The sequence below is a fragment of the Arvicanthis niloticus genome, chromosome 29 (assembly GCF_011762505.2).
Source record: "Arvicanthis niloticus isolate mArvNil1 chromosome 29, mArvNil1.pat.X, whole genome shotgun sequence".
Classification (NCBI taxonomy): Eukaryota; Metazoa; Chordata; class Mammalia; order Rodentia; family Muridae; genus Arvicanthis; species Arvicanthis niloticus.
In genome coordinates, this window is record NC_133437.1 from 6,792,965 (window position 1) to 6,813,464 (window position 20,500).

The 20,500-nt window shown below is 41.6% G+C and overlaps 1 long non-coding RNA gene across 2 annotated transcripts; it reads right to left on the reverse strand.

Moving 5' to 3' along the window:
- Window positions 1-1,947: 1,947 nt before the first annotated feature.
- Window positions 1,948-8,510, reverse strand: LOC143440350 (uncharacterized). Of its 2 annotated transcripts, none has more exons than XR_013108086.1 (3): window positions 8,216-8,510; window positions 4,713-4,747; window positions 1,948-2,642 (listed from the first exon to the last, which is right to left on the reverse strand). It is a non-coding gene; the product is annotated as an uncharacterized LOC143440350 (long non-coding RNA). The 2 variants fall into 2 exon arrangements; XR_013108085.1 differs by lacking the exon at window positions 8,216-8,510 and adding an exon at window positions 5,398-5,553.
- Between the last annotated feature and the right edge of the window lie 11,990 nt (window positions 8,511-20,500).

The window sequence follows — 20,500 nt, forward strand, 5'->3', positions numbered from 1 at the left end:
AGTGGAAGACACAAGCATTTCAGTAATTAACAAATGAGAAGAGACGGGTCAGTGAGGAAGGAATGAACTCAGATCAGTGAGTGGACCAGGCCTGGAACAAAAGGCTCAAGTTGATTTCCCTGTTCTAGAAAGAAGGTTACATAAGACGCTCACTCTTGAAGGTGTGAATTTGGTCTTTTAAGGAAGTAAAAACACTATGTTCTCTACCACCAATGCGTGCCAGCTCTGGGCACTCCTGTGAAACTGCAATTGGAGTGCATTGAGACTAGACTACCTATCTTATTTAGGTTAAACAGCATTGTGGGTCCACTCAACTGTCAAGCTGCTCCATGAATTTATTGAGTGATTGGTCTTGCTGTATTTGATCAGGACTTTTTATTCTACAGAAAAGAAACTCAGACTATTGAATAGTATTCGCTATTCAGCTTCAGTGAAACAAGTGTATTAACTAATAATTCCAGGAATGATCTATATTAAACACATCTGGATCTAGGAATGCCCTGGGGGCATTCTCTTCCCTTTAATTTCTCGAAATGAGTGCTTTTATACTGAAACTTTTCATATTTTTTTTATCCTAGCTTCTAAGCTAAACAGACCAGAAAACTTTATGTTCTCCAAAGACAAATAGAAGACTTGCTCAAACAGGCTTCAAACTCAGGATCTGCCTTCCTTACGAGTACATGCCACCGTGTCCAGTTAAGAGACTCTGATTAGCTGGTACTTGGAACTTATTTCTTAATGACATAGGTGGGTTTTCCAAAGAAAAACTTACAACTGAATATTGCCCTGCTCCATCAATAGGGCTTAAAGCCAGCAACCACAGCATATGCCTTGAAAGTTTGTCCACCTCAGAATTTTGAGTCAAAATCTACCTACTCAAAAATTCCCAGGTGTAGTTTGAATGAGAATGAGCCCATAGGCTCATATATTTAAATGTCTAGACTCTAGTTGCTTTAGGGAAGGATTAGGAAGTGTGGCCTTGGAGGAGGTGTGTCACTGGGATTAGGCTTTCAGGTTTTAAAAGCCAGAGCTAGGCCCAGACTTTATATAAGCAAACCCCCAATTATGTATGAGTTGCCCTCATGGTGCCTTTTCACAGCAATGGAGCAGTAACTTGTAGCCGCCTGCGGCCACAAGTCAACTGGGTTCACCTGAAAGGGGGACTGGGAATTGAAGGGGGAAGGAGGGCGAGAAGAGATGAGGCCAAGACAAAGTTCTCTGATCAAGGCCCCAAGCTTTAATGTTCAGCTCTCAATTTAAAGGGGAAGACCCAACCCACAACCCCTCCTGGTTTCAGATGGGTGGGATAATCCATAGTCCATTCCAGGTCAAGGTCAGAGATGTCTCAAGGCAAGCCCAGGGGCAGTTCTGCTTCTGTGTTCTGTGCAGCCAAGGTGGGTAACTCCACCTAGATCCTATCACTTGACCTTGTTGTGGTAAACAAGGTCTCTCAGGCCTGCTCATGGTGGGGGGTGGGGGGGAGAGTACAGTAACTAAGGTAATATTTTTGAGGTAGAATTATGTAATCTTTGAAATAATAGGCAGTAATATCTTTGGAGTTCAGTGTCAACAGTATGCATTTCCAAAAGCACTTGACTGTGGTAAAATAGTTATCTTTTCATTCTTTGATTTCTTTGAAAGAAGAGATACATTCCAACTCATAAAACATTTTATCGGTAGCAAAAAATATTTGGATTGAGGAGATGGGTCAGAGGGCAAAGTGTTTGCATGAAAGTGTAAGCATGGAGACTTGCTTTCAGCACCCCAAAATAAAAAAGTAAAAAAGAATCCAGGTGTGGTAGCAATAGTCTTTAATCCCAGTCCTCACCAGAAGCTGGCAAATCTATTATATTCAGTATATTCCATGCAGAGAGGTCCAGGCCAGCCAACCCTGTCTCACATAAGTAAAAATGTTGAGCACTGCTGCCCACCTACAATCCCAATGCTGAGAGGCAAAGTCAGAAGGACCCGAAGCCACTGCCAGTCAGCTAGTCTAGCCCAATCAGCAAGGTTCAGAGTCTGTGAGAGAGACTCTGTGTCCAAAAATAAGGTGGAGAGTCTATCCCACCACCAGATGTTCCTGGTGTGGCCTGAAACGTGCCCGTACAAGCACGAACTCACATGTGCATAGACTACACACAGGGCTTTTTTTCTCTTTAATCGTGAACACAGTATTCATGGAGGTCAAAACAGTACACCAGATCCCCAGAAGCTGTAGTTGTGAGCCACAATGTGGGTGCTGGAAGGCAAACTCATCTATAAACAACAGCAAGTGCTCTTGACCAATGAGCCATCTCTCTGGCACCCCAACACGTACAGTTTTAAAAAGCAAGGTTGTTTTGATTTTCGAAGAATGTTATATGCAATAGTCTTTTCAAAAGAGAAGAGAAACAAGGATATGCTGGGTATGGGTGAATATGCAAAGTGTGGTGTAGATCTGAGTGTTCTAGAGCTGCTGTGTGGGTGTGCTGGAGCAGCAGTGAGGAGAAGTAGGACTTTGGAGAAGTAGGACTTTGGAGAAGTAGGCTGACCAGCAGTGTGCTTGGTATCTTGTCCTGGGCTCCTCCATGTAGTTTCCTCTCTTTGTGTCCTGTCCTCCATGAGAAGTTGAAACTCTTCACCATGTCTTCAACCCTCTGAGACTGTGAACCAAAACGTTTTAGGTTGTTTACATAAGATACGTTGGTCACAGTGTAACAAAGTAAGCAACCCCAATAGGTTCTAGTTTCATGTGTCAAAAGTATGTGTGTGCATTGTTACTGGTCTAATACAACTCTAAAAATGTGGGGAACTGGGATGTAGCCCAAAGGCCAGGGTACTTGATAAGTACACATGAAGCCCTAAGTTTCCAAAGCACCACATAACAACAGATACAGTGGGACATACAATGTAACCTCTGTGCTTGGAAATGGACCCGGCATCACCCCCTTCTCTTCTTGGTAACATGATAGTGTGCAGTTACAGAAGGATAATCAGACTATAATGTGTGTACTAAGTTACGCTGAATAGAACAATCTCAGTCCTGAACTGTAAAATCAGAAGTTTACAGGAAGCTTATCCTCAACGCCGGCCTTCTTACACTGTCCTCATACAGGTACTGTGGTAGAATTCTTTGTAGCCTCGCTTCCTGTTTTTGAATGTATCTTTAAAAAGGACATTGGTGACCCTTGCAGCAGTATCCATTCATAGTGCCTACTCAGCTAAAAATGTCACATCCTGGTATATCAACCCTAATCTTTAAGATCCATATTGTTGTAAAATATATAAATATTTAAATACTGCAGCTTAAAGTTTGTACAAATTAATTTCACTCTAGGAAATAATTAGCTCAAGCTTCCATTAGGAAGCTATCTTATTTCAAATAGTAGAATCTGGGCATGTTCTGTTAAGGCTAGCCATAATCTTATCTAATAACGGCTGTGTTTGAGGAAGTATATGTTGCCAGGAATTAGTGAACTTCATCATAGTCTTCCTCTGTGCAGTCACAAGAAACACAGCAGTGACTTCCTAAATGCCATTCTTATCACTAAAAGTTTCCACAACTTTTAAATTTTCTTCCATCTAAATAGACCCTTTTGCAACAGGAATGACAGTAAGGAGAGACCCTTCTGCCACATGCCACAAATGGGACTTGCAGCTACTTTGATTATTTATATATTTCAAACCTTGCTTAAGATAACAGAATATCCAACTTTGGTATAATGATACACATTTTTACCTGGCTGTTGGAGTTCTAGTGCCTAGATAAGACATGCATACAAAAAAATCAAAGTTAAAAAATATGCTAGTAACTTATAATGCTCTATAGAACAATGAAATTGCTAAGATTGACAATTAGTTGTACATTTCAAATAATTAATAGAGAACTGGACTTGGTGGCACATACCATTGATTGCAGCACTTGGGAGGCAGAGGCAGACAGATCTCTGGGAGTTCAAGGCCTGCCTGGTCTACAGAGTGAGTTCTAAGAACAGCTTTACTTTGTAGCCACGACTATTATGTACAGAAAGCTTGTCTAAGACACGAACAAATTAATAGGATTTTGAATGTTCTTAACACAAATAGGGGTCTATGATGCAGGTAATAAATATACAACTTATTATGACCTTATTACCTGTATATATGTGCTGAAATGTGCATTATAATCCATAATATATTTAATTGTTATGTGTTATCACATGGAATATATAATATTTATAAATATATAGCACATTTCTAGCATGTAGCCAGTAAATAAGGAACACATTTGGTTTGATAAAATTTGTTCCAGGAAACATTCACCTACATGAAAAGCATTTGGGACTCAATTGGAACAAGAGTCAGAAGGAAAGAAATTTCTAAAGAGTTGGCCAGTCCTGAGTAACTACGAAACCACCTGCCTGCTTATTTATGATGAAAACACTTGTGACAGGCTTTCTTGAGAGGAGATTGGAGGGAGGGGCAGAGCAAGAGAAAGAGACAAATTCCATTGAAAGTGTCCTCCAGTTCACACCACTTATTCTACACTGATCTTCCAGATGGTGTTAACATTAGATTGAGAAGAAACAGAGTGCTAGACATGATTTCCCCTGAAATAAATGGTCTAAGATAGAGGTAGGAAAGCCTAAAACAGAGTCTCTGATACCAAAATTCTTATTTCATAGTGAAATCTGCTCCCCAAATACTGTTAACTCAACTTGAATGGAATATAGTATAGCAGACTTGTATGTTACCTTCCTATGCCTCTTGACAGTTCCTTTTCTTCACTCTACAAAGGAAAATAAAATAGTTTAAGGAAAATGAACCCTTTGCATTTTCTAATTTTTAAAAACACTGACAAGTTAGCTTGCCAAACGAAAATCAAAAAGCTCTGATCAGGTAGTAATCTGGGGTATACATTTCTAAATTAGGGAAAAGACCGTAGTTCTGTCTCCCTTCATCTCTAAAGTTGTAAGTCCTTATAGATTGATTTGTGATGTGGAAAAATCATATTACATATTTATCTAAGTATAAAAAATAATACATTTATATAACTAGTACTTGTTATATAAATACTATCCTATCAAGTTCCTAAAACAACACAATACACAATCTCTTTATCTACATTACCTTAAATAAACCTCTTTTTTTCAATTTTATGTTTTTACTTTTATGTATTTTATGTTCTAAATTCTAAATGAGAAGCCATGATTAATAAAGGTTGAGTAACTGTCTTAAATCCCACACTTGTCAAATTAAAAATTATTCAGATCCAGAATTATCATAATTTGAAGTTCTTATATTTTACTGTAACCCAACATATATTATTAATTGGCTCTGGCCCATGGTTTGAACCTAGTCTTTATTTTAAAGAAGCCCCAGTAGCATAAAATATAATCCAATCCCACGAGACTAAGTGCCATAAAGTTAAATACTTACAGTCAAAGAAGAGAAGAGCTTGGGGGAATCTTGAAATCCTTGGGACCTAAGCTCCTAAAGGAGAGTCATATTGGTATAGCATGTTTAAAGGGGGGCACTGCACACTGTAGCCATGTGGGTGTAGAATACTTAAAGGGGGGGCACTGCACACTGTTTACATAGAAGTCTCTAAGGCCAGACTGCCAGCAAAAGGGCTGGCATGAGAAAAAAAGGTCAGGGAGTACTGACCTGCCAAGGGGAGGAGAGGCCATGGTAGACCCAAGAGAGGACCCAAGGCCAAGGAGAAACTAGGTCACAGAGCAGTGTGTGCCCAGGCTTCTTGCCCACTGGGAATGCCTCTGTGAATATACCCGGTGTTCTGACAGTCAGATGATGTGACTGAAAACTAAGCTAATTAACCCCTTCATCTGATGGGAAAACCACCTCGGTTCACCTTGTCTTCAAGTGTATGAATGACCCACTGTGCTCAAAGCACTCATTTAGATGGAAGTGAAAAAGCTGGGTTAACTCCAAAACATGCATGATACATACAAGACTTTGTGAAGTGTAACGTCCTAGCACTCATTCAGTAAGAAAGTCAGCCAATACACATTCATTTGTTATAGCATGGGTATAGTGTGTACCCTGAGAAAGCTGGAACTGGGTCTGTTATTTCATTTTCAATAGTTCCACACAGTCATGCAGCTGTTGATGAGCAGATCGTTGATGAGCATGGTGAAGTGATGGCTGTTTGGTGCTTTCCTTACACACATCTCTCTTCATAATTTCTCAGGAAGATCTGTTATTTCTTCAGCCTCCATTTTTCAACCCTATCATGATTTAAACATCCACTATCTCCACTTGTTTTCTCCTTTGTATCTGTATTCTCAGTGATGTTATAAATAACTTATTTGTTTAATGCCGTGACCAGAACTCTTATAAAGAAAGTATTTAATTGGGGGGGGGGAGTGGCTTACAGTTTCAACGGTTTAATCCATTATCCTCATGTTGAGATGCAGGCAGACCTAGTCCTGGAGAAGGAGCTGACAGTTCTATATCTGGATCCACAGGCAACAGGAAAAGAAAGTGAACCACTAGGCCTGGCTTGAGCTTCTGAGACCTCAAAGCCCACCCCCAGTGATACACTTTCTCCAACAAGGCCACATCTCCTAATAGGCAGGACCTTTGGGAACTGATAGGGTCTTGAAGACTCTAGTTGAATGGATTGGGCATTTTTAATCAAACCGCCACACTGTCCCAAATTAATAATAGGTAGACAGCTGATAAATAGATGATATATAGATAGATATATGTTATAGATAACATATATATTCTATTTATATTTATTTATATATACACATTTATATAAATATTATATACTATATGTAATACAATTCTGACTTAAATGTCAACTCCACAGAGTCTTGAGATCATGCTGACTCTCAGTTGACCCCAGCACTGATTCTACCTCTAACGTGTTTGTTCTGGTTATTGCTGTACTGGCGGCTAGTTTTTATAGCGCTGCAAGGTGCTGTACATTCTGAGAAAGATCACGAACAGTCTTAAAAAGTGGAGAACCTAGCTAGGCAGTGGTGGGGACTTTGATCCTACTACTGGGGAGGTAGAGGCAGATGCAGACAGATCTCTGTAGGTTCAAGGTCTAGAGAGCTGGTTCCAGAACAACCAAGACTACACAAAGCAACCCTGTCTCGAAAACACAACAATTAAAAACTGTGGTTCATGCATGCTACATGCTGACCCAGCACGCCAGTTGTTGCCCCCTGATGCAACAGGAGCATGACTATTATGGGGTCAGTAACCACTTCCATTCTTAGCAGATTTGAGAGGAGCTCCTCATGAGGGAATTCTTGCCTGGTACTGGAAACCTGATCAAAAGCCCAAAGCTGGAGAAACCACAGAAGCTAACAGGGAGTCTACTACTGTTACTTCCTTAAATGAGCGTGGACAAACTGCCTTCCGAATTGCTACGTTTACAGAGAGTACCACTCTCAGCTTTGGTCAGAGAACCTTCTGATCGCAGATGCTCCTCATTGGTCAAAGTGCTAAGAATAAGTGGAGATTGGGTGGAATGCTCGTCTCGAAACAGACATCTTTATCACCCTTCGGTGCTCAGCAAACAGCAAAGGAGGGCACAGAAAGAATGCAAGAGCCAGAACATGGGCAAGAACGCTGGGAAACAAGATCCTCAACAGGAAGTGGAAGACAAAAAAAGATCTGTCGCGCCTCTGCCGTGTCAGGACAGCGAGAAGATGATTGGGGTTTGTTGTTTGTTGTTGTGGAGGTGGTTGTTTTGAGACCAGATCTTTCTATGTAGCCCTGGGCATCCTGGAATTTGCTATGTAAACCAGGCTAGCTCAAACTCAGAGACCCTCCTGCGTCTACCTGCTGGGTGCTGGAATTAAAGGCACAGATGATTCTTTATGAGCCAGGATGTGGGCTCTCACTGGAGTCCTGAAGCAGCCTAATTCTCAGACTTCCAGCCTCTTGAACTATAAGAAACTAAGTTTTTGTTGTTTGAGCTACCCTGGTCTTGATCTGCTGGCCTACAAGATTAAGACTGGCACTGAGAAAAGCTAATGTTACCAACAGAACTTTTTCTAGCTATTTACTTTTGTGGAGAAAAGGAAGAAAAGGGAGAGCAAGACACAAAGAGAGAAACATATCCACAGAGACAGACAGACAGACAGACAGACAGACACACACACACACACACACACACACACACACAGACTGGGGTAGGTAGATAGACAGAGAAAGAGAGACAGAGACACAAAAAGACACAAGGCACTGTGTATGGAAGAACTCTTGAGGAAATTACCGTAGTTGTGGGAGCTTCCTGGCCGTGAAGGTGGAGTGAAAGCCTAGTGCATTCTTGTTCACTTCGATTCCAATGAAGCATTCCTCTGGGTCACAGCTCTCACCACAAGATAAGCCGTGAGCCACTATAGAGCAGGTATTTCTGTTAACTTAATCTTGTTCCCTAGGCCATGGTGAATCACTCAATCCGGACAACGTAGCCCAAAAGGACATCAGAAGAATTTTAGCAGATTTCAAGGAAACTCCTGTTAGCCTAATAGTTAGCAGGTCAGCGTTCTCTCTTCCTCTGAAAGCTCCTAGAGATGGAACAATTTCAGTCACTGTGAAGCGAAAGCTGGGGTGGACTGCTCTGTTTTATGGGTCATGTGTACTTCATGTGTTAGGAATGTAATCCGAGAGTTCATGTCTTAGTGTTTACAGACAGGACCTTTGGGAGTTGATAGGGTCTTGAGGACTCTGCCCAAATGAATGGATTAATTGGTTCCTGACGGGTGGGTTGGTTGTAAATGTAAGTTCTGCCCCATGTGCCCCAACTGATTTGACAGAGAGACCCTCGATAGATGCAGCTCCATGTTCCAGGACATCTCAGCCCTGCAGAACATAAATTACTCAGATTTAAGTATTCAGTTATAGCAACAGAAAATGAACTAAGACACAGGCCTGGGCAGAACTAGAAACTCTAAAGGTCAACTAAGCTGGAAAGCTGGCCTGGTTATCCCTGAAATCTGACCTCACTGTGCACAGTTCTATGAGCTGGTAAATTTCCTTCCCCGCCTAAGCCAGGCCGAATCTGGCTTTCAATTCTGTACCGCCAGAAACATTCTTATAGAAGAAAAGACTAAACTATCTCACAGGGGAACGATTTACTCATAAGAGAAAACATATTCCTTCTCACTCAACAATTACCTCAAATACCTTGGATGTGTCATATTCATTCCTATATACTAGAAAGTGTCTCTGCTAATCCTCCCCACAGTCCAAGGCTCTTGACATGAGCACATTAGAGTGTGATTACATGGGTTTGTCCTCTCAGGTCAACAAACTATACAAACTGAGCAGTGGAAGGACAGAATGAACCCTGGAACAGGCAGTGCATGGGGATCAAGCAGACTGGGCAATCAAAAGGCACCAGGAGAGGTCGAGGATGGATGGGACAGCACTACAAAGACTTTTGAAGTGTAATCAGAGCTAGCAAGGAGCCAGCTGAAAGGAGCAGGAGACCCAGAACGATGCATTTTTCTTATAGCTAGCACAATATACATTACCTAGTGTTGTGCTTTAGGGGTCAGATATTTAAATCACTTTCGAGTGGGAAAACTTACAGAAGAGTTAATGACTGCAGATTAATAAAACCTGTAGGGAGGGGGATGGGGGAATCTACCTGGAAGGCTGAGGGTATAGCTTAACGTAAAAGCATGTAGTTAGCTTGTATTCATTTACACACACACACACACACACACACACACACACACACACACCACACAAACCACATTGTTATCACCCAAAGCTCACAAACTCAATGGTAGCTGGACTCTGTCTTTAAATGTATTGTGTATGGACACAGGCTACTCAATTCTGTTAGATCCTGACCCTAGAACTAGCAACACAAAATGCTCGATTTTCCTAGGTATTTTAAAGAGAAATTAGAATTGGGTGTTTGGGGAATACGGGGGGGGGTTAATTAGAAAATAATAATAATAATAATAATAATAGTAATAAATGTTTGGGGAACAAAGAGGAGGGGAGAAATAGAATGTCAGAGAACTGCATTTCCATTCTGCTGTAAGATGTCACCTTAGACGACCCAGATGACACGTCCCCAATACACGTTCCTCCCACATTGCTTTCCACTGCGACTCTCTTTCCCCCACCCCACACCCTCTACAAGAGCTAGAGCAAGGCTTCCCCACCTCAGAGTGTGAAGGGAATGACCCCAAAGTCCTGGTAAGATGCCCATTCTGATCCTAGCACGTTTGGGATGGAGCTTTACAATTCCAAGGAGCTCCCAGACGTGAAGCTTCTGGCTCAGATTTGCAGCAGCAAAAAAAAAACTTAGGGTGGGTGGCCCCAACTCTTTAACTACAACCATATTTAATTTGGCAACCAAGAATATACACGTACCAATAGACACATGTATTGGGATAAATCTCACCAGACAACACTTACTTTAGGGATGGAGATGGCTCTACAGGAAAAGCACTTGCTGTGTAAGACTAACAAACTAAGTTCAACCCCCAGAACCACATAAGGGAAGCAGGAGAAGGTCAACTCCACAGACCTGTTCTCTGACTTCTACTCGGGCAACATGGCATACACACACACACACACTGCACACTAACCCCCCCCAGACACATAGACACATACATACATACACACACAGACACATAGACACACACATACATACACACACAGACACATAGACACACACATACATACTTATACGTACAGACACCAACATACACACAGAGACATACACATACAGACACGTACACATAGAAACATACATACACATGCATACACACAGAGACACAGACACATAGACACAGACACACACATGGAGACATACATACAGACACTCTGTGTGTCTGTATGTATGATGATAAGAGTGTAAGTGTAAGTGTCTGTAAGAGTGATGATGATGATAAGGAGGAAGATGAATAGAGTGAATGTAAAATAGGGAGCACACCTTGATGTTTTTAATTGCATCTGATTGTTATGACCCATCTACTCATATTTTATCTTTTAAATGCTGCTAAATCACTAAACAGATTGCATGGCTTGCTAATAGCTTATGAGACTCGGTTTAATAGCATATCTTAGATTTTTATTTTTTTACTAGCTTTTTTACATAGGTCTTATTGGCACTGAGGTTGGTCTTGAACTCACTTTGCAGCAATAGCTACCTGATCCTCCTGCCTCTGTTTCCCAAGCACTAGGATTATACACATGTGCCATCAAGCATACTTTAGTATAATTTTAAAAATGTTTTTCCGTCTCTTCAGAAGTTAGAATAAAAAGTAGGAACCTGCATACTTTGCTGAAATGCTGTCCAGTAGACATGACAGTAACAGCCAACGTTGGTTGGCCACTTGCTACTTTCTAGGTAACTAACGCTGTTCATTCTGCTATAACAGATTGGCAGATCCTGGCTAACTTACAAAGAGTACAAATAAACCTTCTTAGGGCTAGAGAAATGTCTCAGTGGTTAACAAGGCTGGTGTTTCCTGCATGCCTGACACCAGATCCAAGGTGGGTGTAGGTGAAAGGATAGCAGAGCTTGCTGGCTTTGGGTCTAGCTGAAACAAGCCCAGGTTTCAGGGACTGTGATGGCCAATTATGATTGTCTCCTTGACTATATCTGGAATTAACGGAAACTCAAAACATGGAGGGCACACCTATGAGGGGTTTTTGCCTAATTTGACTTAGGCAGATCCATTTCTAATCCAGATCTTTGAGATAGGAAGATGTGCCTTTAATTCAGATCATTAGAGCCTGGAAAACCCATCTCTAATCTGGGCCATACCTTCTGCTGAAAGCCCAGATAAAGATGCTTTTGACTCTTTGCCTGATTGCACTGGCCTTACTAGCAAGTCTGTTCCTTCACTGGCATTAGAGACTACTTCTTTTAAATTCCAGTGTTTGCTGAAGATCAGCTGAGACATCCAACATCATGGACTGAGCAACTATTTGGCTCTTGGACTTTCTGTTCATAGCCAGCCATCATTGAATTAGCTATATGCAACCTGTAAGTCATTCTACTAAATCATATATATGATACATTTGTATGTATGTATGTATTATGTATGTATGTATATTGTGGCCTACTCACCAGAGAAGACCACTTAGACATGAGTTCAAGCCAATGGAAAGTCTTCTGTTATTTTGTGCTGCCCCAGTCACAGGAAGTTTTGTTATTCAATGGGTAGAAAGTCTGGTCACTTTCCACTCCTTTGTAGTACATAGGATAGGTGTCTAAACATAGCCAGCAACCCTGGATGGGTTTTGGCTAGGAATTATTAACTTTATCTCCAGTGTCTCTTCCTGTGGCACAGTGTCTGATTCCTCAGGGTTTTCCTTTTTTCCAAAAGCTAAAATCTTTTTTAAAATAAATTTTCAGAAAGCCTCAGTTTTACAACTCCAATTTTTACAATGGAAATTCCCTTTTTGTGGGGACAACTAGGAAAGTCAACTGCAGGGCATACATAGAACTGTAAACTTCATATTCTTAATTATACATATATATATATATATATATATATATATATATATATATATATATATATACACAAATCAGTAGTCACATTAGCTAATATCTTTTCTGTATCTGTTATCCTTAGTTCCTAGGTCCAAGCCTAAGGTCTCATAAGGGTTGAACTATAACCCCGTGTTCATGCCAAACACAAGTCTCAGAAGGAGATAGAGGGGCAGGGAGTAGAAGAGCCTGAGGCCCAGCGAAACCGTAATTTCAATGAGTCCATTGTCTGGAGACAGTTCATTTGGCAACAGCGTGTGTGGCTTCTGCTTTCCTAGGTGTGATGGATCCATGCTGTAATCTCAGCGATCTTCACTGCCATAGGAGTGGAGAGAATCACTGTGTGGTCTTTTCCAAGTTAGTTTCAATGTCTCTTTGGCTACTTGCCTAACCAAGACAGTATCACTGGACAAGAATAAAGGCAAACAGGTAGTGTGCACAGAGGCTAGCTGCTTCTCTAGGATGGTCCAGTGAGTAGCCTTTATGGAGGACTGGAGTACCTGTGCTGACTTAGCAAAGGAATGGTTATAGAGTGCTGCCAACTGCTGGTCCCTGACCCTGGGAAGATTATGTCTTCCGAGCATAATCTCATAGGAAGATAAATCCCTCTCTATATGGTGTGCAGAGGGCCAAAGCAAAGCAAAGGAGGCTCATACATCTTCTGGTAGACTCTAATGAAAAAAAAATATATATATAATAGAAACTATAGTTTTGTTTCATATATAAATATATTTGAAGTGATATATATTTGATAATAATATATGATATTATATATACATATTTACACACACATATATACGTGTGTGTGTGTGTATTTACACACCCACTTATTACCCTTAAGAACCCTGACTCATAGTAATAGACATAGTGAGTGACAGAGGAGAGCATCTGATACATTTTTCTAGTTTCTATGCACAGGCATGTGTGCGCACACCCGCACACACTGAAATAAACAAACTCACATTGCTGGAGTCTGAGGGGTCTAAAGTAAAGGAGGGACAGGTTCCACTATGAAGTTAGACTGCTCTTTGCTAAGACAACACTTTCAGATGGGAAGAATGTGATGTCCTCACCTCGTGCAACATGGAAGCCTGGTAAGACAAATGCTGCCTGAGACCTCCATTCTAAGGGCATCCTTGTATCCCAACCATACCCTAAATACCATCTCATTAGCGGCTATATTTCAACATCTGGATTTATTGAGGTAGTATATTCATGTTGTAATACTAGTAGTATACTTGACAATGTGTGGTGGATGAATAGGAATGGCCCCCATAGGCTAATATATTTGAATGCTTGGGCATTAGGGAGTGGTGCTTTTTGATGGGATTAGGAGATGTGGTCTTGTTGGAGTATGTGTTTCACTAGGGGATGAGCTTTGGGCTTTCAAATTCTCAGAGGTCAGGCTCAAAATCAATCTCTCTCTCTCTCTCTCTCTATCTCTCTCTCTCTCTCTCTCTCTCCTTCTCCTTCCCTATCTCTTTCCCCCCACCTCTCTCTCTATCTCTCCCTACTGCCTGCTAATCTAATATAGAACTCTCAGCTTTCTTCAGCACCATGTCTCCCTGCACATCACCATGCTTCCAGTCACTCTGAAACAGTAAGCCAGCCCCAATTAAATGTTTTCTTTTGTAGGAGTTACGACAGTCATGGTGTCTTCTCACAGCAACGAGACCCTAAGATCTGGGACAGGGCCAGACATGGGTTAACTATGTAGCTTCCAGAGGCAAACTGCCTAGGCTTGAGTCTCAACTTAGCCACTTGCAAACTGTGAAACCTTGAAGAGGTTATTTTACCCTTCTGTGCCCAGTTATATATGACACATAGACGTGCCATTATCATTATTATTACCTGTGATTATCTGACTGTTATTGTTACATAATAATATGTAATCTGCCGTTACCATTGTTATTACTACTTTACGTACATATAACAATGTATTATTTCACACAATAAGTGCCATTATCATTATTATTACCTATGATTATCTAATATTAATATTATATAATGGTATGTAATCTATTGCTACAATTGTTACTACTATTTTATGTTCACATAGCAATGTGCTATTGCAGACAGCAAACGACATTATCATTATTTTTACCAAGAACTTTATGACAGTGACACCAGCATCTTTTCTAATTATCTCGTCAGCTAGTATAGCAGGGAGATTAGGTGTCTCAGATCATCCTTTCATTCACTTCTTTTTTTTTTTTTTTCTTTTTTTGGTTTTTTTGAGACAGGGTTTCTCTGTGTAGCCCTTGGCTGTCCTGGAACTCACTCTGTAGACTAGGCTGGCCTCGAACTCAGAAATCCAGCCTGCCTCTGCCTCCCAAGTGCTGGGATTAAAGGCGTGCGCCACCACTGCCCGGCTTCTTTCATTCACTTCTTTGCTAATAAAACTACATTTTATTCAGGATATCCGTCTCTCTCATGTGATGTAAGGGGTGATCCTCATTGGCAAACTGCTCATAGCGAGTCTGGTTGTTTGCATGTTTGGCGTTTTGCCGGTGGCTGCTTATTGTCCAAGGCAATTGCAAGAGTTCCGTCCGGCGAGTATAAAGTATCAGGAAAGGGTCTCCTGTTCCGAGGAAAGATCATGCTGAGAAGCACGCTCACAAACACAGGAACAGTTGTTAATCTAGAGAAGATGGCTGGATGAGGCCTGTGGATGTATGAGAAACACACCAAAGCCTCACCCAGAGACTGTTACAGTCTTTATCCACTGTGCTACCATAGTTCCATTTACAAAGCACACATAATCAGTCTTTTAAATATCCTCAAGATATTAAACGATGTGGAAAGTACCCCAGGTCCAGTTGTCCATCTGGAGACATTCAGCATCAGTTCAAGTGGGCACTTATTGGGGGTAGGCAGGGTGTGTGGCTGTGAGCACATACAATGTGTCTATACAAGCATGTACCTCATAATGCTTCTACCTCCATCAGGCTATATGTACAAAGGTGGTCCCATAGGCTTGAATGAAGCCTAGAGCATCCTTATGATGTCTCATGATGCTTCACTGACATGTCTTTGGTACTGCTCGTCTCAAGAAATCCATTTCACTCTCAGACATATAAAAAGTACAGAACATGTTATTGTATACAATTCAGAAGACATGGTAGTGATAACCAATGACTGTTACTGGCTTATCTGTTTTTACAAAGCCCGAATAAAACATTAACTGGAAGACAGTGTGCCCTGTTACACCACACCAAGCATGTATATTTTGAGCTTATTATGTCTCTTGATCGCATCATTTTCTCTTGTGCTTGGTTTAATCTCCTGTTTAGTTCACCATGGCCTCAAACACCTCCTGGCTAGACTTTGTACATATACTGTACAGTCTAGGTATGCAATGGGCTATACAGGTTGTTCTACAATGCTCACACAACAAAATGACACACTTCTAAGAACACAGCTTTGTTGTTAAGTAGTACATGACTCTATTTAATTGGTCGTGTAGCCCATAAGTTAGATATGCCTGCTCCTTTGTGGTTCTTATGTTGTTCCACGTGGCTGAATTCGTTTCTTCCTAATGAGACTATGAATTCTGTGTTATTATGATAAATAACCTTAGCCATAGACAGTTTTGATGCATCCCTACTCCAGCATACATGATTAACATATCTCTTTCTTAAAATAATTTAAAGGTTATTTCAGAATTTTTGTTAGGGACAGAAAGAATATTTGGAGGCACAGTAACCACAGTGACACTTCTAATGACAATACTTCTTAAGAAAATGCCTCAGATCCCTCAGGTTCTGGATCTCACATTCTAAATATAATATTTTATGTGCAAATATGTATACATAGAGAACATGTATACATAAGAGTGAGCAGGTTGCCGGGCGGTGGTGGCGCACGCCTTTAATCCCAGAACTTGGGAGGCAGAGGCAGGCGGATTTCTGAGTTCGAGGCCAGCCTGGTCTACATACACAGTGAGTTCCAGGACAGCCAGGACTACACAGAGAAACCCTGTCTCGAAAAAACCAAAAAAAAAAAAAAAAAAATGAGCAGGTTATATTTACAAATATGTATTTAATACATATACATTTAGCATATGATAACAGTTAATGAAAAAAAGGACACGAATTTGAAAGAAAGCAAGGAGGGGAAGACTGAAGCATTTGGAAAGAGAAAAGGGAAATAATGTAATTATAGTACACTCTCATAGAAACATAAAACATTCTAGAGAGCAAAAAAACAACCCTTAGCCACAACAACAACACTGGAAGTGTGACAGGCCTGATTTCTTTTCTTTAATATATTCCTTTTTATTTAATTTTTTAATTTTTGTTTTTACTCCAGATTTTATTCTCCTCCCAGTTCATCCTCCAGCTGTTCCACATCCCATACCTCCTCCCTGTCTCTCCCCCACAACCCCCTGTCTCCACAACGATGTCTGCATCACTCCCCCAACTCCCCACCCCACCAGACCTCTAAACTCCCTGGGGCCTCCAGTCTCTTGAGGGTTAGGTGCTTTGTCTCTGACTGAACCCAGACCAAACCATCCTCTGCTCTATATGTGTAGGTAGCCTCTTATCAGCTGGTGTAGGCTGCATGGTTGGTGGTCCAATGTCAGAGATCTCAGGGGTCCAGGTTAATTGAGTCTGTTGGTCTTCCTACAGGGTCACCCTCCCCAGTTTCTTCCAGCTTTTCCCTAATTCAACCACAGAGGTAAGAGGCTTCTGTCCATTGGTTGGATGCAAATATCTGTATCTGACTCTTTCAGCTGCTTGCTGGGGCTTTCAGCAGTACTGATGGGTCCCTTTTTATGAGCAAGTATTCCACAGCCTCAGTAATAGTGTCAGGCCTTGGGGACTCCCCTTTAGCTGGATCCTACTTTGGGCCTGTTACTGGACCTCCTTTTCCACAGTCTCTTCTCCACTTTTGTCCCTGAAGTTCTCTCAGACGGAACAACTCTGGGTTGTAGTGGGATATTCCCAACCTCCCCCCGCTACATTTACAATAAAGCTTGGTGATTGGGCAGTATGAAAGGTAGGTGGAGTGAGGAGTTGGGAGGAGAGAAGGAGAGGAAGGAGAGGAGAGAGGAGAGACCCACGGATGAGTCAAAAACTGTCCTGGGTAGCAACTTATCAAAAAGTTAGATATTGGGTAACAACTCTAATTGTGTGGGCATCTTGTTAATTGAGAATTTCCAAATATATAAATCCATTGGGTAATCTTTAAGCATTAAGAGTCTCATTTCTACCAGTACCTCAGGCATAGCGGGAATGGGCTAGGCTCAGCTGAGCATTGTTGGGGACAGTGTGGTGAATTGGCAGAGCCAGCCGCCACATTGGCATCTTGTGGGTGGTGCCAGGGCCAGTGTTTTTAGATAGTCGGAGCCTTGGTCCAGAGCTGGAGCAGCGGGGAAAGTGGCAGCTACCTGGGAACAAGCCGGACCCAGCACCTTATTCTAAAAATCTCCCGTTATACTGGGTCAGAGTTTTGGCTGTGGGGTGGCAATCCCATTTTTCACTTGATGCCATCTTTCTGCTGGAGGTGGGCTCTACAAGTTCCCTCTCCCCAATGTAGGGCACTTCATCTAAGGTACCTCCCCTTTGAGTCCTGAGAGTGTCTCACCTCCCAGGTCTCTAGTACATTCTAGAGGGTCCCCCCAATTTCCTACCTCCCAAGGTTGCCTGTTTCCATTTTTTCTGCTGGCCCTCAGGGCTTCAGTCCTTTTCCCCCACCCAATACCAGATCATATTCCCCTCTTTCCACCCCCTCCTTTCCCTAGACAGGTCCCTCCTACCTCCCTTGCGATTGCTTTCTTCTCCCTCCCAAGTGGGACTGAGTCATCCTCACCTGTAGGCCTGATTTCAAGTTATATGACAGAACCATAGTGTAATATAGAAGAGCATGGGATGGGCACAGAAGCAGGCTGTGTAGATAGGTGGAATATCGACTTACACTGACGCTTGTGGACATAAGGCCCCTCCCACTCGGGGAATTCATGCCTTGTTCTCTACCTGATTAAAAGTCCATGGCTGGGGGAGGAGTCATGAGCCATATCAGGGAACCCAAATGGACATATTGTCAAAAACCTTCTAAGCCTTTGTGCTTCCACCCATATTTAATGGACCAGAGACGCTTCTGTTTATAGTAGGCAGAGGTCAACTGAGACACTTAGCTATTCAAAGTGCTGAAAATACTGACTGTTAAGTACTCAGTCCTAAGTAGGACATCTATCTATATCACGTGCACACACATACACACACACACACACACACACACACACACACACACACACAGCCTCCACAGCTTAGAAAACACCACAGAAGAATGATGGAAAGGATGAAAAAGCCACCGAATGGAACAGAACACTATAAAACTGTCTTCTAGACATGACGCTGCTGCCTCATCCACAAACTCACAACAGTGCTGGTTACCTGCACAAGACTTGCAAAAGACTGCAGTACTCAATATTCCACCATAGATGAGTGGGGGGGTGGGGGGGGCTCACACGGTCCCACCCCTCCTCAGGAGCTATAGGCAAGCAATAACTACATGAACCGGAGTCATAGTACTTCCTGGTGTAACCACTGCTATGTTGTTCTGGCTCAAGTAAATACAGACCTTGTAATCATTCGGGCAACCATGTTTAGATACAAAGGCCACCCTCCCCCGTACACACACTAAAAAGGTCATGAAAGCAAGAGGAGGATATGTTGAGAAAACAGTTTGTGAGAGCGGGAGGATTACAGGAGAGGATAATGGAAGGGGATACAATCAAAGTATATCGTCTGGGTAAGCATAGGAACGAATAAATGAAATGTAAAAATCCATTGTAAAACCTGATAACAAGCTCCCTCTATTGGAGAGCCTGTCTGAAACAAGACAAAACAAAAAAAACGGATAGGAAATCCATTTGGTGTTATTTCCTGTTTTTCAGAAAAGATCTCCTTGAGCCAAGGCAGACCTCAAACTTGCTTTGTAACTAATGATGGCCTTGAACTCCCAATCTTCCTGCCTCCACCTCATATGAACTTACAGTACAAGTATGCATCAGTGAGTATGGCTTCATTTATTTTGTTGTAGTTGTTTAATACATATTTTGAGTCAAAAGAGTATAATCCCCCCTCCAGTCCCCTGACACACACACATTTAAGGACCTATAACATTAGGTGGTATATTGCAATCTTTTAGAAGATATCTGTTTAATTTTCTGTGTATAGATGCTTTGCTGGCATTTGTTTCTGTGTGTCACATCCATGCAGTGGTAAGAAAGGTCAGAAGGGAATGTCGGATGCCCTGGAACTAGAGATTCAGTTTTTTTTGTGAGCTGCCGTGTTAATGTTCTGGGAGTCAAACTTTTAGTTTCTTGGGCAAAGCAGACAATGCTCTTACTTTGCAATCCTTCTCTTGGTCAGAATGTTTTAATCTTTCTTCCCTGGGTAGATGTTATAATGCAATGGCCAATGATTTGGATATACACAAATTTTTAGTTATTTCTGTTGACAAGATCAGAATATTGTACCTCCCTTTTAGTTTAGGAACACAGTAGTTGTTGTTATTGTCCAAAACTCTTTGTTGATTCCTTTTGATTACGTAAAAAGAGTTGGGCATGGTAGCACACACCTGTAATGCACACCTGTAATGCACTTCTGTAATGCACACCTGTAATGCACATCTATAATGCATACCTGTAATGCACACCTGCAATACACACCTGTAATGCACATCTGTAATGCATATCTGTAATGCACATCTGTAATGCACATCTGTAGTGTACACCTATAATGCACACCTGTAGTGCACATCTGTAATGCACATCTGTAATGCACACCTGTAGTGCACATCTGTAATGCACACCTGTAATGCACGTCTGTAACCTCAGTGCTCTAGAGGCTGAAGCTTAGGGGTGCACACTTGTGATGCATGTCTATAATCTCAATAGTCTGAAGGTTGAGACTCAGTTCAAGGCCAGGATAGTGAGTTTGGAAATTGTTTGGGCTATTGCGAGGTCATATTTCAAGAACAAACAAACAAAGCAAAGTCATGAATAATTTTTTAAAAAGAGATAAG